This window comes from Anser anser (assembly GCF_964211835.1).
Source record: "Anser anser genome assembly, chromosome: 1".
In the NCBI taxonomy this organism is placed as follows: domain Eukaryota; kingdom Metazoa; phylum Chordata; class Aves; order Anseriformes; family Anatidae; genus Anser; species Anser anser.
Window position 1 is genome coordinate 192,774,387 of NC_139720.1, and position 23,621 is coordinate 192,798,007.

Consider the following 23,621-nt stretch of genomic DNA (forward strand, 5'->3'; position numbering starts at 1 on the left):
GACATATTTTTCCTAATCCTTTAATGGTGGCCCAATCCTAACCCCCCCCTCCCACTCTTCTCACTCAGTTCAGCTGGTTCTGGATCAGTCCCATACATAGGATTGCTTCTGATCCTCAGCATGTTTCAGCTGACAGTCAGGGCTGCACAAGAATGCATGAGAGAACCCTCTGTCCTTGGCATAAAATGGCCTGGTGTTAATCATTTCTCACCAACTGACTTTTTTTTATGCCTTCTGACTTTCCAGATCATCTGTTTCTCTCCTCCTGGTGCTCTCAAACACCACTTTTTGGTTGCTCCAGGGACTCCGGCCACTCTCTGTAGTGTTTCATGTCTAGCAGACTCCCGGTAGCCAGCACCTCCCTGGTAAACAGGGCTCTGACAGCCTTTGACTGGCTCCAGTTTGTGCAGCTGCACTGCACTGGGAGAAGCAAAGAATATATTTCATTTAAAAGTGAAAGAAAGGCTACCTCAGTAATGTGATCTGTTGCAAAACTACACTCTCCTCAGAGGGCAGTCAGGTAAAATCCATTACACAAAGAATTTCAAAGATTCTTTTTTCTAAAGTTGTCAGTAACAATGCAGCCCATTGTTTACATTTTAATTAACTTCTGTTTCACTGATTTTTAAATAAGATTAATTAACCTAATGCTTTCAGCTGAATTATTGCGAGCTGAACCTATTCAAGCCTTAGTTGAGATCTTCAAAGAATAGCACAGTTTGTTTAGGTAGAGGAAGTCAAATTAGCAGTACCCTTATAGTGATTTAATAGCTCATGGACACTGAAGTGATGAGAAATATTTCTTGGAAAACATTTCCTCAGCAGCCTCTGGTCTCAAAGGGGTTTTCTTCTTTACCTCTACAGTACATACAACTGTCACAGCTACCTAGAAAATAAGGAAAAGGAAATTTGTGCTGTATAGCAAAAGGCCAACATCAGAAAAACAGAACTATCCCTCTGTGCAAAAAACAAAGAGCACACCTGTCCTTCAAGTTCAATTAAACTAAAAGCAAAGAAGATACGCTGAGTGCCACTGTCCTGTACTTACTACACTCCCACCTGTGATTTCACTGCCGAAAACTTAACTCCCACCAACAATTCTGTTGCTTTTATGCTATGCTTTTCAACTATGGCTTTCCATACAGTTACTAACAAATATGTAGAACTGGGGGGATACTGCATAACAGTTTCTTTCTGAGAACAACATTGCACACCTAAAAGGAAGCATCTGATTGACTCATTTATAGGGAAGATATGTATATATAAAATATGTCTGCATTCATGAATCCTTGATATGCATCAGTATGGTTTCTTGGTATACTTGTAGAGCCCTAGATCTTTGGCTGGGACTACAAAGCTTATTACACAACACAGGAAACATGTGAAAAGGGAGTTTCAGGCCAAATTTGCAATGTGCCACTCCTAAACTAGTGACGTGCTGATCTGATCTTCCAACATAAATTGTTTGCTTTAAATTATCCCTCCTGTCAGTAGCACAAAAGTGCTGTGACAGCAGCTAGGAATTGGCAGGAAGAGAGGAAGTTCCCAGCTGTGCCATCTTTTTTCTAGCCACAGATACTACATGTACTTTACCTTTTTGCTTGCCTTCTTCACAATCTTCTCATGATCCCCAGGCCCTTCCTGTCTTTTCAACTTTTATTCTTATTTTGGCATGTGTTTTTCTTCTTAACTGAATCTTCTGACTATCTGTTGTGGTTTAACCCGGCTGGCAGCTAAACACCACACAGCCGTTCGCTCACCCTCCCCCCTCCCTCTCTGGGATGGGGGAGAGAAACGGTAAAGTGAAGCCGGTGAGTTGAGATAAAGACAGTTTATTAAGACAGGAATATAATAATAACAACAATAATAATAATAGTGATAATGATAATAGTATTAATAATAATAATGTGTAAGAAAACAAGTGATGCACAACGCAATTGCTCACCACCCACTGACCGATGCCCAGCCTATCCCCGAGCAGCCGGCCCCCCACCCCGGCCAGCCACCCCTATATATTGTTTAGCATGACGTCAGATGGTATGGAATACCCCTTTGGCCAGTTTGGGTCAGCTGTCCTGGGTCTGTCCCCTCCCAGCTCCTGCTGCACCCCCAGCCTGCTCGCTGGCAGGACAGAGCGAGAAGCCAAAAAGTCCTTGGCCTGGTGTAAACACTGCTCTGCAACAATTAAAACATCAGCATGTTATCAGCGTTCTTCTCATCCTAATCCAAAACATAGCACCCTACCAGCTACTATGAGGGAAAATTAACTCTGTCCTAACTGGAACCAGGACACTATCTGTATAATCCATCAGAAGAGCTAAATCAACCAAAGGTTGATCTACCCTTGCCCCATTTCCCGGAGAGCTCCCGGAGGAAAAAAAATATAAAATAAAATCATCCCTTTCTAACAGGATTTCTTGCCCAGTTTGGCAGGCTCTTGACAGTCTTCATACACTCATAGGCAAATCTGAAGAATAGCTTGGCATCTGTTCCCACATAGCAGTGATGAGTTCACACAGGTAAACTACCTGTTACAGGTACTGGCTAGACTGAACATTGAGGAACTTAGAGATTCTTTCCAGCTGTGATGAAGGTTGAAGTCTTATGTCCATTCTACGCAGGAAATGACCTGGTGAAATGTATTAGTCTCAGAAAAAGTTCACTTTTTTCATCACACCCTTTGAAGATAAGGCAGTCAATCACCAGGCTTAACAAACTGGAAGAATACCATCATCATCTGGTAACCTCAAACAGTAATGCCTTGTCCCCTTGCACTTTTTTCTTCCACAAACCAAAAGCATCCATGCTCTTCACTGATGCATTTTCACAAATAAATATTAAAAGCTAGATAAGATTGCCTGTAGTACCAAAACCATCCTGAACCTGTCAGTAGCATGAGGAGTAAAGGAAATATTTTACTTGATTGTCATCAGATTACAAAGCCATTCCAATGAACTGACTAATCCCATGGGCACATTACTAACTTCAGTCCTTGATATTCCTTGGCATGATTTGCTAAAGAGGTTGGGTGAATTGGAAAGGAGTTCCCTAATAATAATAATAATAATAAAGTCAAAGCAGTCTCAGACCAGTTCATCCAACAAACTACTCTGGAGCTTAACCTTATAACTTTATCACTGAAGGACAAAAAGTCTTAGAAAATACTGAAGTCACTATACCAAACAGAATAATGTGTTTTAGTTGTTGAATAAAGAGGAAAGCCCATGTTTGTTTACTATTTACAGATATTATGGCTACAAAACACATCAGTGATCATCTAGAATGATTTTGTCTTTAATAGATGTCTTCCCATTTTCATGACTAACTTCACTTCTAATGCCTGTATTGAAGTTAGATTCTATTGCTTCAGAGAGGTCATTCCATGAGTACCAGAGTAGAGAAAACAAGTTTCCTGTGACCCTGAACCTCCTGGCTCATTGATTGAATTAGGTATCTTTAATACATTTGAATTCTGATTAGAGCTTCTGTGATAAGAATATACTCTATTTAGAGCAATAATCACAGTTTGAATCAAGTGTTAGAAACTGACATTAAACACACTCAGTCTAGGCTTACCATTCACAGTTTTAGAAGTGAGAAAAATTAACCACCATGTTGATTCTTCAGGGGTAAAAATACAGAAACACACACTGCCATGCCACAGCAAATCCAGGCACTACTCCTTCAGGCTGCCTACTTTTCATAATGTTTGGAGAAACATCTGTTGTCTGTGAGAAGGATGCCTAACTATCAAATGGATAGGAAATTAGCCAATAGTGCAGGGGACTCCCAGCAAAAAGACAAACAAAATTAGCCTCATCACATAAATATAATTGCTACATCAAATCAAGGTTAGATATATATCCAAGCTTGATTTAACAAAATATTTCTTGTACTGGAGGATTCATCACAATGCCTGCTAAAATCCTCTGATGGTTAATTCCTCTCACTGCAAAATACATGAACCTAAAGCCTAAACTGAATTTGTTTTTCTTCACTTTTTACCATGTGATTCATACTGTGTGAATGTTTCTCTGAAGGCTTCATTTCTTATCATTAGATCTGTTTTTTCACAATGTAGGTACGTAAAAGCCTCTGAGCAAGCCATCATGACAGACCATATTCAGTAAGTTGAATAGGTGGCACTTCTTGAATTGTTCTGTTATCCTCTAATCTTTCTTGTGGCTCTTGTGGCCCCATTTTTTCAACATGTTTTTTGAAGACTAGACACCAGAACTGAGCTCTGCATTGCAACATCCATCACATCAGTCAGCTATAGAAACAGGAAAGTTGTCCCCTCTTGACTTTTTCTTTTTTTTTTTCCTTTGATACATACATTGGCACATAGCTGTTTGGGCCACAAATTCACTTTGTTTAGACGACATCCAAGTCTTTTAGAGTCCCTTCTTTACGAAATATAGTTATTTTTCCTCTATAAGGGCTGTAATTCTTACATTTATATATATATAACATTACAGCTGGTCACATTGCAGTTCATATTATTTGTTTGTGCTTGATTTACTAAGTGATACAGATAGGGCTGTATCAGGGAAAGATCCATCTCACCTACCTTCCACTACCCCGAAGTCTGGCCTGTAGTTTAAGCTAGCCACATAGACTCCTTTTAGAGCCTTTAGAAAGTCATAGGTACTTCCAGAGGACACTTCTTCACATCTGTTTTAAATAATGGCATGGGACGGATTGTCCTCTGGAGGTGCCAGTAACTCTCCTTTGACTCTACAGGACCAAACAACCAGAATAGATTGCACACCTGACTTTATGGCTGACAATCATCAGATCTTTGTAGACCTTTATTCAATCTATGAGCATAATTTTTGACACAAAAGAACAAAGACTTGTCTCTACAGGGCTCTATAGAGATAAACACATATAATAATGATGATTTGCCTATTTCCAATTATATTTTAAAACCTATCTGTTAACTTACTGAACTGTTTAATATTTTTCTAATTTTATTCATCAAAATGCTGTCTGACAACAAATCAAATTCATTGTAGAATTTAAATGTCTTATGATAGCACTGATGTTTGATCTGTTATCCATAAACTCATTGTGCTTAGCACTAATTACATTACCCTCCTTCACTTTTCCTTTTGTGGAATCTCATTCTACTTATTTTTGGGGCCGGTGTCAGACCAATACACTTAAAAATACCTGATACAACAATAAATTTCCTCCATCCCTCTGAAACTTATCTGTAGTCACAGGGCTCGTGAAAAATTAGTGGTAACAGTTCAGAGAGCTCTCTTTAAACAGGTAGATATTTCAAAATGTCTAATTTCAGCCTCTGTAGTTTTACACTTTCTTCAATCATTAAAGCAAAAATCCAAATATGACATTAATCTGCCTCCTGTTTTATTCAATACAGAATAGAAACCTTTTTGGCCTTTTTGCTAATGTATCTGACATTTTCCACTATAACTACATTTCATTATTGTGTTTATTTTTTCCCTTCTTAAGAGCCTTTGAAAGATCTTTCTTTTCTTTCCAGTTTAAAAAAAAAAATCCATTTCTGAAATCTGTTGTGCATAGAATATTTTTTTAAATCCTTTTTCTTCCCTTTTTCCCTCAAAATCTTTCTTTTTAGTTTATATCCTTTCCCACTCTTCACTGTTAATGTTCCTATTATAATTAATCAGATCACTACCTATGTCAGACAAGCACCTTAAAAAATGCAACAATCCATCCAATTTTCAGTAATCCAATGTAATGCAGAGGACCTTTCTACCTGTCCCATTTCTGATCCACAACTATCCACAGTCTTTGGTTCCCAGATACTGTACCAAAGTTCTGCAGCTTGTGGTTTTTGTTACTGTGCTGGATACTTTGCTAAAAGAGATGCGGAATGGTGTACAGTTCCTTCATTCCTGGAAAAAAAAAAAAAAAAGTCGTTTTACTATGTCCTCAATTTTATTACTTCCAAAAATATCGAAGCTGGTACAGACTTCCTAAGACCCTTTAAACTTTTCTGCTTAGTTACAATAAAATGTCAATCATCTCAGAGAATTGCATCCTAAATTTCTGAGGCTTTGAAAACCACATTCCTCTTTCGATGTCTGTTGAGGTTTCTGAACCCAAATAAGACCCTGAATAGTTTTAGTTCCAAACAAGACAGTATCGTGAAGTTCCTAAGTCTTAGGCTTGAATGGGATGAATTGGGAAATTTGAGGAACTTGGATGCTCAGACCAGAAGACCAACAAGAAAAATATTTGCCTAGAAGAATTAGGTATTCAAGGAGTATTGGGAATCTAGAGTTGTATGATATAAATTATGAGAAAAGACAGAGAAATAGAATATTCCTTTTAAATGTTTTAAGCCATAATTATTTTTTAATAGAAAAAAATCACTTTTTGATTTTCTGTAAAATCCTCTTGCACGGAGCTCAGAACCTAGCACCAGGAAAAACAGTAAAGTGGCCAGGTTTCCCAGAAGAAAAGACTCGAAGCAGAATTGGAAGACTTACTGTACTTAAAGTAATTTCTACACTGAATGTTTCCCAGTTCCAATTTTCTGGAGTAATAAACTTACCTAAAATTATATCCAGTAAAATGGGATTAAAGGTTAGCTAAAATATATATTTGCTGTGTAACAAGACAAATATTTCTCTGTGATTGGCTATAAAGCTAAAGCTTGCTCTACATTCTGAAGCTGTGATCTCTTCAATGTCTTGTCTGAACTATGAAATATACGTAGAGTCGTAGTCTGTAAATCAGCATTGTAATAATCTACCCCAGGACACTTAACATTGTCCACTCAGGTGGACATGGCACCACCACCCCAGCTCTTGAGTCTATGGGCCTCAAAATACTTTACATACTGCAGCAAAGTCCTTGTGCCTCTTTGTGAGGTAGGTACGTCACTGCTCCATTATATATGTAGTTATAAAGGCATAGAAGTACTAAAAATTCAGAAATCAAAATGGTCTGGCCTGAAACTGTTCTGAAACTGTTCTAACAAGGAAGATCTTGTTAGCAAAGATATTTCGAGAATCTTGGTTTAAGCTGACACTTTTTTATTTATTAGTCTTTTATTTATTTTTGTGGCTTTGAGTCTAATAAACCAAACCAAACAAAACAAAAACAAAAAACAAACAAACAAAAAATATTCACCCAGCTCAGTGACTAAGCCTGAGATAGATCTGGAAGAGATAGGAAGAGCCTCCAGCCTGCCCCAAGCCTTTTTTCCTAGATCTTTCATATTTTTTTTACTACCTCTGAAGCAGTAAAATAAGTAAAACAGCTGCCAGTCAGAAAACAAAGTAATGGACTGCTGGGCCAGAGGAGGTGCAAGTGGATTGCCTGACTGAATGATAGATTGCAGATGAAATAAAGTCTACAAATATTTGAAGTGAATGATGTCAAAGAAGAGATAATTTAAGACAGCATCATCTACTGTGAGGAAAAAAAAAAAAGAAAAAGAAAAAAAGAAAGAAAAAACATAGAGGTAGTAAGATACACAACAGCTCAAAACATTCATTCCATGGAATGAGACAAAGATAAATAACATTCATTTTTCCACTAGTTCTGGTGCATTATAATTCAGTTGGTTATTTACAGGTGAATTACTAGCATGGAAAATTCCAAGGTCTTTAGCCATCAGCAGATAGAGTTTCAGGAACAGCTTTCCATAAGGGTTAGTAGACTTAACTTCCTAACTAGTTTTAAGAAAACAATAAGTTTATGAACAGAATCATATGAAGTGGTGTTAACCACATACTAAGCCTGTATACTGTGTACATAACCCAATATAGCCTGAAAGTCTTTAGGAGTTCCACTTTTCCTTGACAATTCTATCATCTCCTCTCTGCCTTAGCAGATACTTATATAATATTTTTTTACTTAGTACATAAGTGTTGAGTGAAATTAGGAAAATAAAATTATAAAAGGATCGGTTTTGTTTACCATCATTCCTTTAGTTACAGGTGGATGTCAATGATCATGCCCAACATTTTTTGGTTACCTGTTTCTATATAGATATTAACATTATATCTTTACTGAGATAAGACTATCCCTAGTGAGGAAAGCAATAGGACTTTGCTATTAATTTAAGTGGGGTCAGAATTTTCCTCATTCTATTTTCAGTCCAGTTTCTATTCCATCTGACTACAGCAAAGATTTCAATAACCATGGTCAAAATGCTGAGAAATATGCCCTTTGGCAGTTGAGAACCTACCCGCAGGTTCAGCTGCGGGATGCACAGGGTGAGCTGGTGAGACAAGGGGAGATCTCTGATGCACACACAGATGTGTGATGGGACGGCAGGGGAGAATAGAGCTTTGAACCCTGTTCTGTGAAGTAGGGTCAGTGGCATGCCCAAAGGCATTGATTAATTCCTTCAGGAAGAAGGACCACCATGGCACGAAAAACAATTTCTGTATTGGAAATGACTTACAGTCCTGCTGGTTCAGCATCATGTCTCCAACTGTGAGCAGCACTCTGACAGAAGAACTGAAGTGCTCCTTTAAGAAGTATGGACAGAATACCTCCAATGAATGTCCCGGTCTAATTTCAAAGATCTGCCAGTATGTTGACACGTAATGTTGATATTCCTTCCAAGGAGTTGTTGTATTAACTAATTTTCCAGTATACAGTCTCTTTAATCTAGGACACCTTCTCCTCCTGCCGGTGCAGTATGTTCCACAGACCCAATTCTCTGAAAAAAAAAAAAAAAAAAGCATTCACGTTTAGAGTTTTAATTTGACCCCAGCAAGCTTCACTGTACATTGCTTTGTTCAGGTGCTGCAAGCTGAAGAAAACAGAAGCTCCAAACCTGCTTTCTCTGTATCCCTCACACAACTGGATTTTATTATCTTGGTTATATCATTACTGGGGTACCCACCCCAGAGATCTACATAGGAGAAGTTCTATCAACCCACCCAGAACAGTTCCACTGGCAGGAGCTTCCCTGGAGGAAGGCACTAATTAGGAGAATAAGGAAGAGACATGGAAGATAACTTTTAAACTATCCCCAGATATATCCAGGAGAGAACCCGTGTAGTCTTAATTTCTGCATAACAACAATCCTTTCAATATTATCCAGTCACTCTGACTACAGGCCTGCAGTTTCTAGCTATGAAGCTACAGGAAGTTTAGGTCTAGACTGATACTGAGTCCTGACTTGTGGTGCTGCTTTGCCACAACTCAAGACATCTCATAACTTCAGCCATGAGAAAGAAAGTTACATAATTGCAGAAATGTAAACATGGAAAACAAGTTAGTATCTCTAATGCAAGTCTTTTATAGGAGCTCTCTTGAAATGTTGTTGATTAAAACAGTAAACTCAGCTGAACCAAAATAATAACAGATGTACTGTAAGTGTTCCCAGACCTAAACACCTTGGAAGGTTTGAGGTCACATTTATTAAAATTGATCCCTATCTTAAGCAGTTTTGACACATATTCCGAGCTTTGGCAGTAAGTAAGTAAGACCTTTGAAGCATTCTGAAGCAGGTAAACAGCAATCTGCCATATAGGGCTGTTTTGACCTTATATTTTGCCCAAGTTACTCTACCTTAGTTAAAGTCATGAGGATTTTTCAAGTGATACTTCATGGAAATGACATTTTAAAGCAACAACCTGTCTGCCTGTGCATATGTGTGTATAAAATGGAAGACAGCACTTACATATTCAAAACACAAGTAAAATGACACAATTGGAAGTAAACTGACTCTAAAAGTATTCTCTAGTGACTAAATTGGAATATATTTTCAACAGAGATATAGTTCCTTACTTCTTCATCATTCTCCTGATTGTTACTAAGCCACTAAACGAAGTAAACAACCTTTCTAAATTCAATATGTTGTTGAATTCAGCATAGAAAGGCCTACCCACTATTACAATATGACATGGTGCACATGACGAAAGCCATCTGCTTCCAAAGGGTATGGTTCAGAATTTTGCTCGCAGTGTTATGCAATGGTTCCAATGATAAATGCTGACATTCATGTGCCAGTGGCTTATAGAGCATGAAAAGTCAGACTCACCAGATCTGTCCAGGAACAGGTTTATCATAACTTCCCGGCTATTTGCAGATAACTCCAAAATCACAGCTGGCCACATCCTAGGCCACCTAGGATATTTCCACATGACCAGCTGGCATGTGTGTGTCCTAAGGCACCGACCTTTAACTGTCTTTATCTTTCCGTTAACCTACATGAAGTTTTACATAAAAAATCTTTGTTGAGGATAAATCTTAAATATCAAAATAAAATAATACAGCTGGAATAAGTACATATAAGGTAATGACAATGGTAAGACATTACATTGTTTAATAAATGCATATAAAGTAAAAAAAAATAATTATGAAAAAAATATCAGAACCTACAATATGTAGTGCTACAAGGCTAGAGAGCTAGCAGGATCTACTTACAGTTATTTGGTGTTCATCTCAGAACAGTTCTTATGTCCTTGTATACAATGTCTGGGGAAATTGAAAAAAAAAAAAAAAAGCATAATCTACCTAAAATATGTACTTTCTAAGGCTATACAAACATATCCCTTTCGCTCCTTATGTTTCATCTTCCTTAATGTTCCTGTATTATTGTCCCCCTTCTTCTTTCTTCTTGGCTTCCATTAGGCTGGGTTCCTTATAAGAAGAATCTTCTTCTTTTGAGTTGTAGAATGAATAAGACGAATAATTTTGTGATCTTGACTTCCAACATTAAATGCCACCATGCCACAAACTCTCCTCATCAGTAGCACTTTAGCATCCCTCATCCCTCTCCCTTTCAGGGCACATGATTGGGTGTACTATGGGAAGTGTAAAGAAAAGCCACTCTTCCTCCCAGTGCTCTCTGTACAGGATTAGGACAGAGCTTAGCATTCTACCCAGCTTTCTAAATCTCCTTTATATTAACTCTCTGGATTAAATAGCTATGTATTATTTTACACTGGTCTTGGGACCAGTGCTGTGTAATATCTTTATCAATGACATAGAGAGTGGGATTGAGTGCACCCTCAGCAAGTTTGCAGATGACACCAAGCTGAGTGGTGCAGTTGACACCAAAGAAGAAAGAGATGCCATCCAGAGGGACCTGGACAATGTTGGGAATTGGGCCCACGTGAACTTAATGAGGTTCAACAAGTCCAAGTGCAAGGTGCTGCACCTGGGTCAGAACAACCTCGACATGAGTACAGACTGGAAGAATTCAATGAGAGGAGCACTGCAGAGAAGGACTTGGGGGTTCTGGTGGTTGAAAAGCTCGATGTGAGACAGCAGTAAGCACTTGCAGCCCAGAACACCAACTGTGTCCTGGACTGCATCAACAGAGGGGTGGCCAGCAGATCGAGGAAGGGGATTGTGCCCCTCTGCTCTGCCCTCGTGAGGCACTCCACTACTTGGAGCACTGAGTCCAGATCTGGGGTCCCCAGTACAAGAAGGATGTGGATCTATTAGAGCAGGTCCAGAGGAGGGCTACAAAGATGATCAAAGGGCTGGAGCACCTCTCTTACGAAGACATGCTGAGAGAGCTGGGGTTGTTCAGCCTGGAGAAGAGAACACTCCAGGGAGAACTCATTGTGACCCTTCAGTACTTAAAGGGGGTTTATAAAAAAGATGGAGAACAACTTATATGAGCAGATAATGATACCGGGGAAATGATTTTAAACTAAAAGAGGGGAGATATGGATTACATGTTAGGAGGAAAATCTTCACTCAGGGGGTGGTGAGGCACTGGAACAGGTTGCCCAGAGAAGCTGTGGATGCCCCATACCTGGAAATGTTCAAGACCAGGTTGGATAGGACCCTGGGTAACCTGATCTAGTGGGTGGCATCCCTGCCTATGGCAGGGGGGCTTGGAACTGTATGATCTTTAAGGTCCCTTGCAACTCATTCTATGATTCTATAATTCTATGATTCCACAATTCAAAATGTCCTATTGAAAGGTTCCTAGTTTTTTTTTTTAAGCTAAAAGTTGCTGGTGAAGTGAACCCAAATATCATTCTAAGGTGTGCTTTTGATACGTGTGGAGGTTTGGTAATAGTGAACAGTAACATATTAAAATATACAAAAAAGGTGGAATCCTAATTCACATGTAAATTCAAGCACTTAGATTAGGTAGACGGGATCTCCCTTCAGAAGCACTCACATCATTTGCCTCTCTCCATCAGCTGAGGAAGGAAAATTGTCCTCTTATCTGGGCAGAGCTATCTCACTAAGGACCAGCAATTCAGCCTCGAGTTAAGCGCCTTACTTATGGAGACTGGACCCCATCCAAAATCACTTCTGTTATTCAGGAACAGACAGCTCTAAATTAGATGAAAGTATCACTGATAAATGCAAAGTAAAACACATCAGAGGATAAAAGTGAAATTACTCTTACAAAGCATTAGAATCTATTTAATGGCTTAGTTCAGCAGGGAAATGTAGGTACCACTACAGACAGCATACTAACAGCATGCTTGCGGTCCAAAAATACTAAACTATTTTGCATGCTGTAGAAGCGTAGAGGACAGGATGGAAAGAGCATGGAAAACATAATGTCTTTAAAAATAAAAATGATAGAGTATACTTAAGATAGTTCTTGCAGCACCAGACGCTGTGCCCCATAAAACAATAAAACAGACTTGGTGAGAGTTCACAGAGAAATGACAGAAATGGAAATGTGGTCATATGAAGAGAAATTGGAAAGACAGAGGTTTTTCCCCTTATAAAAGGATGAGTGAGACACAAAATGAAAATATTTTACAAATTAATGTTATCATATAAAGCAGCACAAGGAAAGCAGAACAGGGGCTTCCACCCTGCCTCTGGAAAGAAGAACAACAAGGCATTCACTGAAATTAAAAGGTGGGCAAGTCAAAACTGATAAAAGGAAATACCTTTTCATATTACGTGTAATTAAATTGCGGAACACATTGCCAAAGGAAGTTGTTGAGACCAAAAACTTAACCAGATTCATAAAGAGATTGGATACTATATCAATATCATGGATATCCAGAGTTATCATAATTAAAGAAAATAAAACTTCTGGAAAAGATATTAAACCTAGCACTTCAGGGCTTAAGCTAATCTCTGACAATTAGCAAGCAGGATCAGGAGACCTTTGTGGAGGCAGATTATTCTGCCTCTGCCTCCTGCAGGGTTCTTCTGTTGTTCTTTGCAGCATCTGGTACTGGTTATTTCAGATAGAATAACAGACAAAAAGTCTCTTTAGTCTGAGTTAGTCAAGAATTCCTCTAACCTTACACCCCTCTGCAAAGAAGCTCTACCCAGATGTGGTTGTATATATGCCTTAAACTCTTGTGTGAAAGCACAGGATGAGGCCACAATTTAGGTCTTTAGTCCCATGTGAAGGATAGTAAACATGATTATGTGCTTGCAAAGATTGATTGCTTTCCAGATTCTGGTTTGAAGTTTGCCCAGAACTTCAGAATTTGTTCCTCTGCATGAAGATATGAAACAGTTTTGACAAGTGTGTAAAGGAGATATATTTAACAGCAAGGCAATCTAGAATATTTATCAATATTTGTGGCCTCAAAATAACAATACCTGAAAGTAGAATGACTGAATACAAGGGGCGTATTTAACACATAAGAAATGTGTTAAAAGAGGTATTGAAAAGATGCCTCTTTTCCCTGTTTTCTTTACCTTTGGTTTACTTCTACTGAATCTGAACACAAAGTGTGGTCCTCATCCTGTCATGAGGGTCTTAGAGCATAGGCACTCATATAGACCAACCATGAAGGAAGCAAGTCATTGACTTCCTTCCTCAGTCAGACAACCTATCCAGCATGTGCAGGTTAAACTTAAAAATCAGCAGCAGTGCACTCCTCTAACCTAGGATTGGCAGCAAGGAGATACCATTATCAACATTTGCAAGGACATCCTACAGTGGACTATCAATCAGTGGGAAAACATATCTTTTGTGTTATTTGCATAGCACAAAATGGAGGGGAGAGGTGGGGAAGGGGGAACGACATGATGGGTGGGGAGGCTTTTGGAATTAATCCAGGCATAGTTTTTACCTCTTTCTGAACTAACAATAATTGACCTAGTTTTACTCCAAACAATAAATGACCATTACAAATGCAGGAAGATGCCTTTAAAAGCTTCCTTTTCATCTCACCCACCCACCAAAGCACTTTCTTTGGGGAATTAAATTGCTTCAGTATAAAGAATTCACACTAGCTTCAGTTTTGGAAATCTGATCCTACATTTTTTTCCCATGAAGAATAATTCCTTGATCTATTATCTCTGGCACTTTTCCTAATCCTTACAAGCATTCATTATCTATTTTTTGGTTGGTTTTTAAGCTACATTTGGAGATATTATCGGCAAGTACTTGCAAATATACAGTAGCCTAGGTAACCCCTCCTTTTGTGTTTACTTTCACCCACATGGTTATACTAAGCCACTCCTATCAGTCTGGGTAGAACTTCATAAAGTTCATAACTAAATCTTTACTCTATTTGACCAGCCTTGAAAACTGATTCCTTTAAAAAGCAGTAAGTGAAGATATAAATTGGGAACATTATAGACTTTTACCTTTTGCCCTTTTTGTTGTTACTTTTGCCCTTGTCTAGGTGAATCTGAAGATATAATTCTTCTGCCAGTTCAGGCTTTATCCTCAAGTGCAATTTTTTTCATTATTTCATTTTAAATGCATCCCCACAATGACAGCTCATTGAAAATTTCTGCTGTTCCCTCATCGGTCCATTTGTAAAATATGCACTCTTTCAAAAATATTTGGGTCAAAAGAAATTGATTTTCTGTGGTAGTGTTGAAAATGAAATGCATTGCAAATTCTTATTTGCTCAGTCTTAACTTCTAATGTCTTCTTTAAGTTCATGTAAGCTGCAAGAATTTGGATTTCTGTTCTTACTCCTGGATCTTCAGATTTTTCCTTTTTTTCTCTGCTTTTCTTAACCCCCTCCACCCTTACATACCCCACTGGAACAAGAAGAGATGAGGCAAACAGATTGTGAAAATGAGGGAAAAGAACACTTTCTGCACTTATTTATGAAATTGAGAATAATATAAATGAGAACATCATGCTTGAAGTGATAACAACAGCAGTTATAGCAATGCAATTCTACAGCTGAATAAGAATATGAATATAGTCTTATGCAAATACATTTAATTTATGAATACACATGAATTTATACAAACCCCCCTACAAGTCCCCAGCCTGCCTGATCTGACCCAAGTATTACTGTCAAATAATACAAAATTTTAGCCTGGAGTGAAATTCTATAGGTGAGTCATATCCTACTGAATATAAGGGTATATTTAATGGGAATGCTGACACGATCTCATCTATTCTAGCTCAGACAGTGCTACTCAGCTCCTTGTATATAAAACTCATTTAAATGCAGTGATGACAAGAGCTTGTTTTTTTCGCAAGCCCTATAAAGTTCAGTTCAAACAAATACCTGTTATCAGGCTATTCAAGGAAAGGAATTGGGGGGGGGGGGGGGGGTTGTTTTAATGTTTTCCTTAGTTTTGAAGTGGTTGAATGGTTCATCAACCCACTGAGTAGTTTCCTTAGTCATTTTCTTTTTAATTAATAGAGTTGTGAACAACCACAACTGCTTTGTGGGACATCAGAAACACTAAACAGATGACTAACTTGTAGTGAGCAATCTACTCAATACAGCCTGCCTTAATTTGAGCCATACATGGTGAAAAATAAAAGCGTGGTAAGTATGCAGCGTATTGTACAGTTTTGTGTCTGCTTTAAGTTAAGGCAAGTCCCTGGTGAGCAGAAAGTAACATTCATAAAACTGAAAGAAACATTTTGGATTTATTACCACCTGTTAGCATGATTTTGAGCCAAGATGGGGACATGCATTTTCAGCCAGGTGAGTGTCACTTTGCTCGTGCTGGTGCCAATTGCGACTGCAAGAAGGCACGGCCATCACGAGTGACAGCTCCCTTGATTAAAGCATTTTGCAATGGAGTTAGCGCCTGATGGCAGGAAAGATAGCGTGTGTTATTGCTGTGCTTCTTCTGTCCTGCTTCTGGATATGAACCATCTACTGGGGGTTCATTAGAAACCAGCCTCAAGGCAAGTCTGCTCTGTAAACTACAGCTGTCTAATTGGTTTTGCTTGTGTGCACTGTCTTTGCTTTTATAATGGGGAAAAGCAACACAGCCTTTCTAATTAGATTGTTAAACATAATAGTAGAATGGCACAGCAGTAAAGAATTTGCTCTACTCTTTGTAATTCCAGAATAAGGCACAGCAAAGATCCAGGATTTTTCCAGCCCATTTCCCCCAACATCATATCCAATGGTAATGAGATTGGGTGTTTTGTGGTTTTTTGTTTTGTTTTGTTTTGTTTTGTTTTGTTTTGTTTCCTTAAATTAATGCAAAAGATTGTAGGCCTTGATGAAATCCAAAATAAACGTCAAACAGAATTCCAGGAGCACACACATATCTCCCTTTATTCTGTTGTCTCTGTTTTCATTTGCTTCAGTGCTGAGGCTATGCACTAATTGGTGCCTTTGTTGGCAGTGAACACAGAAAATAAAAAAATCCATGTGGGGTTGGAAGATGAACTCCCTTCTTCACCTGGAGGTGGTCCCCCTCAACCAGGGCTGAAATGCACTGGTACTATGGGAAAGCTCCAAAATCACCATTTTCTGTACCTGTTTTGTGTATTAAGAGAGGAATTTTTTTTCTCAGTTCAGCAGCTTTTGTAGGCTCTAAATTGATTCTGAAGGAAAAAAGAAAACTCCGTGAAGCCAGTTTTCTTCCCAGTGCCATAGATTCAAAGTTCTTACTCCTTTTATAGGCTCTTGCTGTTTTTTACATAATGCTTTCTCCATCAGCATGCTGAGTATATGTTGAAGGTTGCAGAGAGGCCTCTGTTTCCATTTGCCTTCTGCAGAGTAATTCAATGCAAAGCCTCACAGATACGATGTGGATACTTGGGAGGATTACTAATACAGTTACAACTTTTCCCTTTTCTAAGAATCATGTTCTTTTATCCCTTCAGGAGTCTATCCTGGTACATAGAGGTGTGGAGTATCCTCAGGATAAATGGAAAATGGTTTGATAGAATAACCAAAGGTGAACCTCCCTACAAATGTTGTGTTTGAAAGGGTACATTTTTCAGCACCCAAACAAAATAGTCATTTTTTTCTGGAAGAGCACAGAAAACGATGTTTAAGGTGTGTGAAAAATGTCACAAGAAATGGCAAACTATTAAATGTGCAACAGCAGTAAATAAAAGCAACAGGAACCAGCTGTGCAACTTTCATTTGGGTGTCTCAAAGGAAAAAGAGAATGAGTAACAGAAGTTAAGTGCACTGCACCGAGCTGGTAGCATGTATTGCTCTTGACTGCCTTAACTCTTCTGAGTCAAAATGAATTTCTAAACAGTGGCATTTGCTTATCTCTCAGGATTGCACCTTGCTCTGCAGAACATCAGAATTAGAGGTTTGAAGGGGAGAGGCTGAACTTTGTCTTGCAGACTTGATTACGTCATGGTCACATATCCCTGTATTATCAGAAACACTCAGAACAAACAAAACCAACTATCCATTTTGTTTACAAAGTCAGAGAGGTTTTACTTCCCTTTTACATATGAAACATGTTTATATTATACTTCTGTTACAACTGCTAAGGAAATGTAATGTTAGGTAATAACTGTAAATAGCAAATTCTGAAAATAAATATATAAATAAATAAAAAACACAACCTTTGGATTATAACAGTAAATGATCCAAAAGGCAAGTTCTTTTCTGTAAAAGCATATCTCTGAATATGGATATGACAACTAGATACTTTTAAGAAACTTACAGCCATTCAGTGACTCTTTCCATTACCTCATGCAATTATTACACAAACATCATTTTAATAAGTAGATTCAGGTCTTTCACAATTGTATTCACCATACTAATCTCACCAGAATGGTAACACCTGAGACCAAAAATTAAATTTTTAAGATCTTCATCCAAGATCTTCACCATAAGATGGGTTTAAAGAGACCTTAGGGGGTCATATGATGGCTTGTTGTTATATGAGGTTGCTCAAGGCTTTTTCATGTCAAATTTTGAGTATCTCCAAGGACTGACTTTTCACAATCTCTCTGGGCAACTTATGCCAATGTTAGACAACCCTCGTTTTGATTTTTTTTCCAGATATACACTATAAATTTTATTGCATTACAGTTTGTGTCTGTTCCTTCTCATGCTTTTGCTGCGCACCTCCAAGAGAAGACACCAATAAGATCTGTCATTTAGATTCTCTCCTTCAGACTGAGCATATCAAGCTTTCTCAGCTTTTCCTTCTACATCAAATACTTAGTAGCTAATCATCTCAGTGACCCTTGATGGTACACAGGACTCATTCCAGTATGTTAGAATTATTCTTGTCTTGGGGAGCCCAAAACTGCACTAGACACATGTAGTCTCAGAAATGACAAAGAATGTTCTATTCCCCCAGTTTGGAGACTCTACTCTCACTGAATGGAGTTAGTTGTCCAACAAGACTCCCATGTTTTCTCTGCAGAGCTGCCTCCTCCCCAGCTTGTCCTGTTGCATGGGGTTGTTCTAAATCACTTTACAGGAATGTGCATCTGCCTTTGTTGAATTCCATGAGCTTTCTGTAAACCCAATTCTCCAGTGTGCTGAGACCTTCAGAGTGTATTTCTTCCTTTTTCTTGCTGCTACTTGCAAGAGAGAAACTTGCTTTCCCATACTGGTTGCCAAAGCTGATGGAGAAAAGCTTCTATTAAAAATAAGTGAAAAGATTTCTATTTAGAATCAGTTAGTTACTTCCAAGAAAGTTCAGCAAGACCCTTGGGTATGAAACTCTTATGTATCTGAAGCACAGCTCCATCAGAACGAGTGCACTAGGAACCAGGAGGAGCTGAGGTCCTTGCTGCACTTGGTCTGTAGAGCCTGCAAGGAATGTGCTACCAATACTATACTCAATGGGCAGGGAGAGGGCAGAAAAATGAACTGGCTGATCTTGAGACAGCTACAGCCTGGAACCTGTACAAATGTGTTAGCACAATATGCATGAGGTGTTAAACATTGCTAGACAGGAGTAGAGAAGCTGGTGCCCATTTTCACCTGTTCAGGTAGATATTCATCAAACAGAAAGAAACAGTATTTGAAACCATCGGCTGCTGCTGAAGAATTCTTGCTCATTGGCAAACACTATTGCAGTTTATCAGTCCAAGCTTTTTATCTGTAGAGTATAAGGCAATAAGAGTGGAGTGTTTTCAAAGATGAAGTTGGTTTAATAAATAAACAAATGTGCTCTGCTCATTTACACAAGAGTCTCTCACAAAATTTTAATGAAAAAATAAAGTGAGACAGAAAGAGAAATAACAGGGACAAAATGTTTCTATGCATTCAGGCCTCAAACAGGAAGATAAGTAGCCAATTTGATGGTTTGGGGGAGTGTTGGCCAGGACTTTCCAACAACTTGCTTTTTCATCAGAAAGAGATGGTTCTCAAAACCCAAGAATTTTTGGCATCATATCTGTCTTAACAAAACTCTTTGAGAAGAACTTCTACACTTAATGAAAAAGCAGGTGAGAGATGACCTGATAATGCAGCGAGCAAATATTTTCCGTAGGTGAGAGACCCATCCAGAAGGTACTACTCAGCCTTGATTCAGATTCTTTCTTCCTTATCCAATGATATGAAGTGAAACAGGCCCAAAAGCAGACACAAACCCATTTGTCAGGGCACTCACCTACATTAAGTAGTCTTGATTCCTCACCATGAATCAAGTCAGGCAAGGGATTGGCTCTCCCCCAAACACTCTTCAGCAAATGCTTTAGCCAGAAGCCTACTGTTCTGGGTAAGACACTCACAAATTCCAGAATTTCAAAGAATGTTTTTACTTTATTCATAAACAAAATCTAACCATTGTTTTCTGTCCAGATCCAGACACTGATTCTGCCAAATATATAGAAGACAACAAGACTGGAATTCAACTCATTTAACCCTAAGCATGCTCTTTTAGTCCATGGAAGGAATTAGGTTTTTCTGGGGTGTGATACATCTGGTCTTCCTTAGATACCTTGGGTGAGATTTATCTTACCAGATGTACGTATCTCCAAGCTGGTCTCCCTCAAGTCTGTCTTTGGAATCAGCGGACCAAAAAAGGCAGCTCTAGAGTATGATTTCCCTGTTTCTAAGGTTAAAGTCTAAAATGATCTAAAGGTGGCTGTTTCTTTCAATTGACTATAAGGAGAACTCCAGAGAACAACTCAGGGTTAAATATCTTTCTCATAGGTGTCTGACACTGGATGTGATGAACCTTATCTTAAGAGGAAAATTTGGGCGCATTCAGGTTTGGAGTTGTGGCTCAGTTCCAGCTTAAATAAAAAGAGAGGGAGAAAAAGATTTGAGAAAATTTTGGAATTGTTTTCTTGCATATGCTATACACTTTTGCAGGCTTTGGAAGAAAACTTGTACAGTTTTCTTTCTTATGTTATGTGCTGAAACACGTTTTTATGTTGTCAAAGATTAAATAATTAGTAAAACATGGTCAAGATCAAAAGGCTGTTCTATGTCATAGCTAATTAGAAAGTTACCACAAGTATGACAAGTAGTGATTCCTGCTGGTCTGATACCTGCTGTAGCTAACCATGTGGATTCAGTGTGAAATGTAATACACTCATATTGTGTTTTAACTCAAGTTGTCATAAGTTGTTAATTTAAGAACTGAATTTACCATTCCTGTTCTCCCAGTTACTATTAACATAAAAATGAACAATTGGCTTCTATTCTAAGCAAGAATAGCAAGACACCTGGCTGGTGACCTCTCAGAGATCTGTTACAAAAGAAATGTATGCAATAAAAAGCTTTACATTGATCCTATACACAGCTTTACCAGAAAGTAGTCTCTGCATTTTTCTTCTTTTTCTCTTTTTCTTTTTCTTTTCTCTTTTTCTTTTTCTTTTTCTTTTTCTTTTTCTTTTTCTTTTTCTTTTTCTTTTTCTTTTTCTTTTTCTTTTTCTTTTTCTTTTTCTTTTTCTTTTTCTTTTTCTTTTTCTTTTTCTTTTTCTTTTTCTTTTTCTTTTTCTTTTTCTTTTTCTTTTCTTTTTCTTTTTCTTTCTTTTTCTTTTTCTTTTTCTTTTTCTTTTTCTTTTTCTTTTTCTTTTTCTTTTTCTTTTTCTTTTTCTTTTTCTTTTTCTTTTTCTTTTCTTTTTCTTTTTCTTTTTCTTTTTCTTTTTCTTTTTCTTTCTTTTTCTTTTTCTTTTTCTTTTTCTTTTTCTTTTTCTTTTTCTTTTTCTTTTCTTTTTCTTTTTCTTTTTCTTTTTCTTTTTCTTTTTCTTTTTCTTTTTCTTTTTCTTTTTCTTTTTCTTTTTCTTTTTCTTTTTTTTCTTTCTTTTTCTTTCTTTTTTTCTTTTTCTTCCTTTTTCTTTTTCTTTTCTTTTTCTTTTTCTTTTTCTTTTTCTTTTTCTTTTTCTTTTTCTTTTTCTTTTTCTTTTTCTTTTTCTTTTTCTTTTTCTTTTTCTTTTTCTTTTTCTTTTTCTTTTTCTTTTTCTTTTTCTTTTTCTTTTTCTTTTTCTTTTTCTTTTTCTTTTTCTTTTTCTTTTTCTTTTTCTTTTTCTTTTTTCTTTTTCTTTTTCTTTTTTCTTTTTCTTTTACCTTTTCTTTTTCTATTTTCTTTTTCTTTTTCTCTCTTTTTCTCTCTCTTACTTTCTCTCTTTCTTTTTTTCTTTTTCTTTCTTTCTTTCCTCCCTTCCTTCCTTCCTTCTTTCCTTCTTTCCTTTTCATTATCTTATTCTTTCTTCTCTCTATCATATTTGGCATATTTAGGATATCCATCTATGTATTGTCTAAGAACCAGTATCTCTGTTATGCAGCAAACACAGAAGATGATTGATTTAAAGAAGAACCATTTCATCTGGCATTATTCATAGATTTGAAAAGCTGTACGCAAGAATGTTCTATTACTCTGATGCAAAAAAATTAGTCATTCTGTGCCAATGACTCATGCATCAGTGCTTTAATATACATAAGCTGAAATATTCACCCCCAAATTAGCCTTTGTATCGTGCTCTGATCTACCCACCTCCCATCTTATCCACAGACGCTATTTGTATAGAACACTGTTGCTATACACTTCCCTGTACATCTATTTGAATGCACACTCTATGAAATAAAAGACCTATGATTTGGATATTTCAATTTCACAGAGAAAACTGCTGTAGCCTGATGACCAGAGGTGAGAAGCACTGTTAATTCCTACAGCTTTTGTTAACAAATTTCTTCAGACAGCTGTTTCGAGGTAGTGCTACCAACCACCATGGGAAACAGAGGCAATTTGGAAGATTTGAATAGCAACAACCGTGAGTTCTCCTACCATGTACATCAAGCTTGACATGACTTTGAACTACTCAAGATGGGGACATTACAATTAATTATTCAGAGGCTGTCATGTGTCTCATATTGATTTATCTCATCTTGCTGGGTCTTCCTCACTCTTCTTTCTTCTGTTACAAAGTTTTAAGTCTCTTTCTTCTTCCATGTTGACATGTTAAAGAATCCACCTTTTTTTCTAGTGATAGAGAATAGTACCTACCTTAAACCTCTCTTTTCTTCCATGTTCCTCTTAGACACTAGTCCTTCTACAACTCTGTCTTGACAATGATCTCAATACCTTTCAACAGACTCAGACTCTCTTTTTAGCCTTGTTCAAGCAATGATTCCAGCTAAAATTGTTTGGGAATTTTCCATTACATATTTTTTTGGCTTGAAACAGATATGGCAAATCTGAAGATTTTCATCAGAATATCCCAGTAGTGATTACATATAGCCAACTCAGGGTAGCATGGCACAAGGTGTTACTTTTTGTCAGCTGAACTGGGGAAAATGTCTGAAGAAGTGTGAATTTTTAAAGTCACTAGAAGTAAAATAAGGCGACTTGCTTAAATGTCTTATCTTAATATGCAATTAAATTTAAATCACCTTACATTTGCTCATTATTTCCTATGCTGCTCAAATTTGACCATGTGCCAAAACATTTTCATGAAGAAAATCTTCTGAAGGCCAAGAATGAATTTCTGGTCAAAATAAAAGATTGAAGAAAAAGCCACTCTCCAATTACTGCAGCTTAGTGGTTAGGGCACTTGTCTACATTACAACAGATCAACTCAAGTCCCAGGCTACCTTTCTCTCTTTCTTTCTTTTTCTTTCTTTCTTTCTTTCTTTCTTTCTTTCTTTCTTTCTTTCTTTCTTTCTTTCTTTCTCTCTCTCTCTCTCTTTCTCTCTTTCTCTCTTTCTCTTTCTTTCTCTCTTTCTCTTTCTTTCTCTTTCTCTCTTTCTCTCTTTCTCTCTTTCTTTCTCTCTTTCTCTCTTTCTCTCTTTCTTTCTCTTTCCTTCCTTCCTTCTTTCCTTCCTTCCTTCCTTCCTGTTGTGGTTTAACCCGGCTGGCAGCTAAACACCACACAGCCGTTCGCTCACCCTCCCCCCTCCCTCTCTGGGATGGGGGGAGAGAAACGGGAAAGTGAAGCCTGTGAGTTGAGATAAAGACGGTTTATTAAGACAGGAAAATAATAATAACAATAATAATAATAATAGTGATAATGGTAATAGTATTAACAATAATAATGTGTAAGAAAACAAGTGATGCACAATGCAATTGCTCACCACCCGCTGACCGATGCCCAGCCTATTCCCGAGCAG

At 37.6% G+C, this 23,621-nt stretch overlaps 1 long non-coding RNA gene across 2 annotated transcripts; it reads right to left on the minus strand.

Annotated features, from left to right (window-relative positions):
- Window positions 1–752: 752 nt before the first annotated feature.
- Window positions 753–23,621, minus strand: LOC310883948. Of its 2 annotated transcripts, XR_014573959.1 has the most exons (4): window positions 23,586–23,621; window positions 8,414–8,674; window positions 1,594–5,888; window positions 753–886 (listed from the first exon to the last, which is right to left on the minus strand). It is a non-coding gene; the product is annotated as an uncharacterized lncRNA (long non-coding RNA). The 2 variants fall into 2 exon arrangements; XR_014573960.1 differs by having other exon boundaries at window positions 753–5,888.